This window comes from Cherax quadricarinatus, chromosome 15 (assembly GCF_038502225.1).
Source record: "Cherax quadricarinatus isolate ZL_2023a chromosome 15, ASM3850222v1, whole genome shotgun sequence".
NCBI lineage: Eukaryota > Metazoa > Arthropoda > Malacostraca > Decapoda > Parastacidae > Cherax > Cherax quadricarinatus.
This window is the reverse complement of record NC_091306.1, coordinates 22,690,587-22,698,636: the sequence shown is the minus strand read 5'-3', so window position 1 is coordinate 22,698,636 and position 8,050 is coordinate 22,690,587.

Below are 8,050 nucleotides of genomic sequence, written 5' to 3'. Positions count from 1 at the left end.
GAGAGACCAGTCCTTTTACGTTTTCACGTCGTACAAATGCCATAAATCCGCAACACGGAAACTACGATACGTATAAGGAAAACTACGCTCCCAACGATTCCCAAACAACAACTGATTCCTACACTTCGTTCGATACATAACCGCTTTAATACCGTGTACCTCGCAATCATTCCCGCTGACCTTCCTTGTATCAGCATGGCACTGAGTGTGAGGAGGCGCGTAAATACCATCGGTATTGAGCTGTTTCGTGGGGCAATTTCACCCTCTTCAGCGCAGGTCTTACTCCCAACAATCATTAGGGAGACCTATGGTATCCAGGACGATGAGGTGTATGGTGTTGCCCTGAATGGGGCTTACAGAATCTTCGTCAAACTGAATTCCACGTCCGTGTACGAGTCTTTGGTGACGAGATTCCAAGACGTGAGTCTTGACGCTACTCCAGCTGTGAAGGTGCGTTTGATCGACGTATCTCGCCACTTTACGTGGGTTAAGCTTCGTAATGTCCCATTTGAGGCAGATGAGGCTGACATCAGGAGTGTTTTTGAGGCATATGGGATCGTACATCTGGCACAACAGGGCAAGTGGACAGCTGGTGCTTACATGGGCCGTCTGGAGGGAACCTTCTCCCTGAAGATGACTCTGAGACATCCCATACCATCTTACGTCGTGTTGGAGGACTTCAGGACGCAAGTTATGGTATCGTACGCCGGACAGAGACGTACGTGCAGAATATGTGGGGCGTACGACCATATGGCGGCAGCGTGTGTGAAGCTGAGGAGGGCGCCTGCACAAACTGGTGAAGCACCAGTTACCAGCGTGGTAGCTGTTGTTGAGAGCCCCACGTGAAAGCAAGGGCTTGGGCGCTTGTGGAGTGAAGAGGTGGAGGATTCCAAAGAAGAGACTGGCGTGTGTTTACCTGGAGAGAGTTCACCTGGAGGTAAGCTGTGACATAAAAGGCTCTGTTACTAGGCAAGGAAAAAGTACAGAAGTGCAAGTGCAGGAGGAGGTGCAGGCTCTCGAGGAAGAGCTTCAGGAAGTGTTGAGGACATTGACACCGCCTGCAGAGGATGTTGTTCCTGGGCTGGTGAGAGGCACGGTGTTGCCTGTAGAAGAATGTAATGATAAAAACCATAGCAGGGTTGAAGGGCCAACTAGTAAGCGTGAGTTGTCGCCGTGTGCTGTGGAACGAGGCGTGGTGGAGGTTGAGGTACATCGTGAAGGAACCTCAGAAGATAACATGGATGTGGAGGGCATCACGAGGAAGAGAGCGGCGGCGTCAGACTCTGATGATGTTCTGATGCCGGCGCAGAGGTCTGGGAGGAAGGAAGAGCACTGTCGAGGTAGTCAAGATAAGAGGCATCGCAAAAAAAGGGGGGGGGGTTGATGGTGTGAAGCCTTGTGCTGGCTCTGGGGCAGGAGGCCCTGGGATGAATGAAGAGAGGAGGAAGGGTTGGAAACTATAAAGAGGCCTTAGGTGTATGACTGTGAACGTAAATGGACTGTGTAATAGTGTGAAGAGGGAATGGTTTCGAATGTTTCTGTGTAAATATAGGGTGGATGTACTGTTCCTGCAAGAACACAATTTCAAGGAGGGAAGAGAGCTCGAGGTGGAGGGGTTTCAGGTCATGACTCTGCCATCTGCACGTCTTAAAGGTGGTGTGGGTATATTGATCAGGGAGGCGAGCCCGTTTGTGTTGCTAAGAAGTGAGGGGGGAGGGGGGAAGAGTATTGTGCGTGGATGGGTGGTGGATGAGGCAGAGGGTATCCTTTGTAAGTGTGTATGCACCAGCAGAAAATGATGTGAGAGTAAAAAGGGATTTTGTATATGAAGAACTAGTTTTCTTCTTACGTGGTTTACCTGCAGTGGCCATCGTTGGTGGGGACTGGAACTGCATTATTAGGAGGGCTGACATAGAACCAAAAGGGGCGGGGCACGTGTCGGCGGCCTTGCGAGATCTTTTGAGGGATATTCAGTTGCAGGATGCGGTTGGAGGAGGGGCATGGGAGGTAGAGCACACTTTTGTAAGAAGGGGTTACGCAGCTAGGTTGGATAGGCTGAATATATCTCAAGGGGTTTGGTTGACATTTTTCCGTACAATAGAAGTAGCTTATTCAGATCATCGGGCGGTAGTAGCAGTGGTGGGGTGGGAGTCAGTAGCAGGTATATCTAGGGGATATTGGAAGTTTAATACAAGTGTGTTAGGTGATGAGGAGGGGATGGAGGGATTTGCAACACTGTGGGAGGGGCTACATGCAGAGGTAAATGGGGTAGAGGATGTGGTGATGTGGTGGGATGGTGTGGCTAAAGAACGGATTAAGCAATATTATGTAAGAGAAGGGAAACGTATCAATTCTTTAAAATATGGGCTTGCCAACTATTTGAAGGATAGGTTACGGGGTTGTTATGCGAGGGGGGCAGTGGCGGGCACTTATCCAATGGATAATATTATGGCAATTAAGGGGAGGCTGCGTGAGGTACAGGATGAGAGGTTCCAAGCGGTGCAGGTACTGGCGGGGGTGGAAGAGGTGTTATGGGGAGATAGACCTTCATCGTGCGTATTGTGTAGGCAGAAACAAAGACAGCATGCAATGACTATTCCATGGGTGGAGGTTCATGAGTCGATAGGAGGGTACAGGGAGGGACAGGTCATACAAGCTATGGAAGGGATGGGGGCGTTTGCTGATAAGTGGTATGAGAAGTACTGGCAACGAGAAGGGGTAGAGGATGGGGTTTTAGAACAGGTGTGTGGGAGTGTGGTATGTCAGTTGCGTAACAGTGATAGGGAAGCACTGGGTGGGGAAATAACTGAGGGGGAAATATGGAGGGCTTTAAGTGGAATGCGAAAGGGCAAAGCACCGGGAATTGATGGACTTCCGGCAGAGTTTTATCAGCAGCATTGGAAATTAATGAGGCATTTTTTGGTTAGGTTATTTAATTGCATGAAGGAGAGAGGTGAGCTGGGTGAGAAGCAGGCAACAGCTGTCGTTGTATTGGTACCGAAGGGTAAGGGGCAGCATACGCTTCGGGATTACCTGGCGATCTCGTTGTTATGTGCAGATTACAAATTGTTTGCAAAGATTTTGGGAAATCGGGTCAAGTGTGTGGTGGGGCGGGTAGTATCAAAAACTCGGTTTGGTTTGCCAGGGAGGTCTATGGTGGAGGGGCATGGGTTACTTAGGGATTTCGTGGAGGCAAAAGGGGGGGAGGGGGGAGGTTTGGTGGCGCTCGATTGGCAAGGGGCATACGATAGAGTGGATCGGAAAGCATTGAAAGCCATCCTCAAGGGTCAGGGGTTTGGGGAAGAAATAGTGGGTTGGGTTGAGGCGTTGTATGGAGGTGCAATGGTGAGGGTACAGATTAATGGTCGATTGGGTGGGAAGATTGTAATGGGTAGGGGACTTAGGCAGGGGTGTCCTATGTCACAATTATTGTTTGTGTGCGTACAGGACCCCTTTTATAGATTGGTGGAGCAGCGTATGTGTCATGTAGAGGGACCAGGGTGTGAGGTTGCGAGGGTTTGGCCAGTTTTAATTTGGTATGTGGATGATACAACTGTTCTGATCAGGGAGGGGATGACAATGGACACATTAGATGGGGTAGTACAAATGTTCGCAGGGGCAACTGGTATGAGGGTAAATTCAGATAAATCCATGGTTATGGGGTTAGGAGCTTGGGCAGGAAGGGTTGATTGGGGTAGTGCAGTTGTGAGGAAGCAGGTGAATTCGTTAAAAATTTGCGGTCTTATTTATGCAGACGATCTAACTGTGGCATGCATGGAAAACTCGATTAGGATGGTAGACAGGATTCAGGGACGCTTGGGTGCATTGCGACCTTATCATTTGACCCTTGTGCAGCATGCCATTGTTATTAACATCTTACTGTATAGCAAAGTATGGCACGTGGCAGCCGTGTTCCCATTAACTGGGCCAGCAATAACCAACATACTTAGGAAGGTTTTTAAATTCTTGTGGGGTTCGAGCTGTGATTGGATTAAAAGGGACGTGGTAATGACATCTGTAAGTAAGGGGGGGCTGGGATTGCTGGACTTAAAGTGTAGGGTCAAATGTGTCTTCATTAAAAGGGAGGTGATGAGGGAAAGTGTGGGGGGGGGGGGGTTTGGCCAGGATCCATAACAGATTGCAACGGATGCATACAGGAGTTGAGTTGCATGAGTGTGAAACTGTTTTGAGGGCTCTGGCGTGGGATCGAGAGCCGGGTAAGGTTAAAATAGGTAGGTTGTGTAGATTGTTAGCCGGGAGGGTTGTAGCGCCTGCAGAAGGACTTTTCCCCATGTATGCATGGGGAAGCATATGGAATAGGTTGAGTAGGATGAGGTTGCAACCTCGTGTTCGGGATGTAATGTATCGTTTTCTGCACGGCATTTTACCGTCGGGTGTGGTTCTACGGGATAGACGGGTCGTTGACGGGGGGTGTGCGTGATATGTGGTGGGAAGGAGTCGGCTTTTCATGTAGTATATTTTTGTGACGGACTGAGGAGTGTCAAGGAGTGGTTAAATAGGGTGATATATAGGATAGGAGGTCAAGGAATTTCTGTATTGAGAGCACTAAGTCTCGATGTGGGGGGTTGGGAGGAAAGTGTAATCAGAGCTGTGGGGTACATTATGGCAGATTATATATATATATAGTGTGGGGATTGCGGGGGAAACAGGTCAGTGAGGTGAAGAGGAGGGTGTTAGCGGTAATGTTCTATAAAACAGTATGTAGAAATAAGGAAATTTATGGGAGGAGGTGGGTGAGGGATTTATCAGAGTGATATAGGCAACTTACGTTACAGGTTTTATTAGACTTGTAATATACGAGGGAGGGGAGGGTACGATTAGAAAGTGTTGCTGGGGCAGGGAAGTCATGGGTGAAAACAGGGTCGCCTCCCTGGTAATGGATGACAACTAATGTTTGCGTGTGTGTTGGATGAGTGATGCGTGAGTGAATAATGTATGGACCAAGGGTGCTAGCACCTGTGGAGCTGGCCAGTTTTTTTGTGTGTCATGGACTATACACTATTCATATAGTACTCATGTTCCTTCAAGGTAGTAGTGAATGATGGATAAGGTATTCAAGGGGGGGGGGGGTTTGCCTACATCACTGTGCAGAGTTAGGGTAGGACAGTATATTGATTGGAAGTGATGGACAGTTGCTTGTCCAGTGTGTTGTAGTATTATGTGTACGTCTACGATGGGGATGCCCGGGCGTTGTGCATGTGTCTTAATTTCATCCTGTCGGTATTATATACAATTCTTGTACTACTACTACTACTACTACTACTACTACTACTACTACCACCTCTTCCTGCCTATATATAGCCGTCCTGCTCCACCTCTGTTAGTGTGACTTTGTCAATGGTCCAAGTCGGACCGAAACGTCGTCGTAAGCTTCTCTCTTTTATGTGCGGGTTATTTGTGTATTGTTCCAGTCACGGTATTGTGCCTTTTTGTTATTTATTATGTGTAGATAATACGCATATTATTGTATGTAGAAAGATGGGACTACACGCATGTTGGACTTGGACTTGTACTATGAGAATTACTCTCTAATGCCTGATATGTTAAGGCTGATTGATCAACTGTGATCCATTCAAATTAGATTTATTATTATGTTGTTATCTATGTATATAGTAGTCTTGAGTCATATTATTATGTTGTTACCTATGTACATAGCAGTCTTAAGTCATATTATTATGTTGTTATCTACGTACATAGCAGTCTTAAGTCATATTATTATGTTGTTATCTATGTACATAGCAGTCTTAAGTCATATTATTATGTTGTTATCTATGTACACAGCAGTCTTAAGTCATATTATTATGTTGCTATCTATGTACATAGCAGTCTTAAGTCATATTATTATGTTGTTATCTATGTATATAGCAGTCTTATGTCATTTGATGTGAGTTGTGTTTAGGTGCAGCTGTCACAAAATTTTGTTTTGTTTTATTTGTATTCGGGAAGTATGTGGAATTTTTTGCGTGTAGCCGCTAAATGGCTGGGGTTTTATACTTTATACCTTTGTATTCTGTGATGTTTTTCATAATATTAAGTTTTTATTTATATACTGTGCTAAGATAATTACACATAAGTTGCCTTTGGGAGTTGACATTCATTGTTGCAACCTTCTTAGAAAATTAAACTTTTGCGGGTTTTTCTTTCACCAGGTTGAGGTGTCATTGTGTTAAGTAAAGACATGTATCCCATTTAATTGTTATTAATATTTTTGTGTCCAAGATGTTACTGCATCACTCATGATAGTGTAATTCCTATGTATCCTTTAATGTTAAGTTAAGATGCAATCAGGTTGGGAATGGTTATATACGGTGGCCCGGTGGCCAAAGCTCCCGCCTCACACACGGAGGGCCCGGGTTCGATTCCCGGCGGGTGGAAACATTTCAACACGTTTCCTTACACCTGTTGTCCTGTTCACCTAGCAGTAAATAGGTACCTGGGTGTTAGTCGACTGGTCTGGGTCGCATCCTGGGGGACAAGATTGAGGACCTCAATGGAAATAAGTTAGACAGTCCTCGATGACGCACTGACTTTCTTGGGTTATCCTGGGTGGCTAACCCTCCGGGGTTAAAAATCCGAACGAAATCTTATCTTATCTTATCTTATATTTGGCGGGAGGGGGGGGGTGAAACTGTGTCAAACTTTTCAGCCTAAACAGGTATATAACTCTGGTATAACTGGGTGTATATAGTGTGTGATATTAGGGTTTCAGAACTCTTTTGTCTGTTGTAATCATTTTTGTAAGGGTGAATTGGGAATTTGTGATTTAACTCATTTGTGTACCTTTTAATATAATTTCCACCTTGTATTGTAATTTTTAAAAAAAAAAAAAAAAAAAAAAAGATTCCTACACTTCATTCGATACATAACCGCTTTAATACCGTGTATCCTCGCAATCGTTCCCGCTGACCAGAGTACCCAAGATGTATGAATAAAATCTGATACTAACACCCCCAGTGTCCTTGCAACATCATCCGTGACCCCCCCAACATCTAAACTAAGGACACGTAAGGGAGACAAACCCCCCCACCCACCAACCTAATAAGTCTACCGAGCCAACAGCGCGCGGCTTCTAACCACTCGGAAAAATAAATCCCATGAAAAACAGTTTCTTCAATCCCACAATTGCTACAGGACAGAATATCGTGTAACCGTCGTGTACACAAAACAGACCCGGACAGCAAGATGCTATGAAAGAATTTTCACGAACTACGGGTCGCAACGGAAGATCCACAGGACGGTTCCAAATATCAGCCCAAGCGTACAACGGAAACTGACTACAGACCAGTGCCACGTCAGCTTCCACAGTCGCCCGAACTAAAATACGCAATTTACACGCCCGCGGATTTGAAACCACTGTAAGCACGCGCAACATATCCACGCAATTTGCCCAAAATGCCGGGTGCCTCGTTGTGCTCCGGGTTTTCTCGTGTTTACTCGGTCGCTCTTATGTGCTAGAACTTTAATTTGTGCCATCAATCCTATACGATACATCCCTCTAGCGCCTGGAACCAATCTTGGGCGGAAAACATTATATACTGAGTCAAAAAAGGAGAATTAGTGTGCACTACCTAGCAGAGTTTACTGCCAGAGGGGAATCATAGGCCTGTGTTCCGTGTGCAAAAGAATAATAATAGAACTTTTCTTTGTCAGAGGAAAGAAAGTCTCCCTGATAACATTGTGTATACATAGTGTATAGTGTAAACTACAGTGGCTCCCTAGTATACAGATGATAAAGGCTAAAGTGTCATAGAGGCAGGTGCCAGAAGTCGCCAGAATCTTACCACAGTGGTCAGCTGTTTTAATAATCTTCCTGGCCTGCTAGTGTACTCGCATATAATCTAGTGATACCAGTGAATAGCAGAATACAGTGTTGTAGTAGCAACTAACCAGTATTATAATGGTACTTAGTGGAGTGGAGTGACTTTCATTAGTTTCTTTTTTCTTGAAATACCAGACGTATACTGTGAATTTCATATAATCTGTAGTTACCAGCGGTCGCAATATACACAACGAGAAGCAATTATTACTA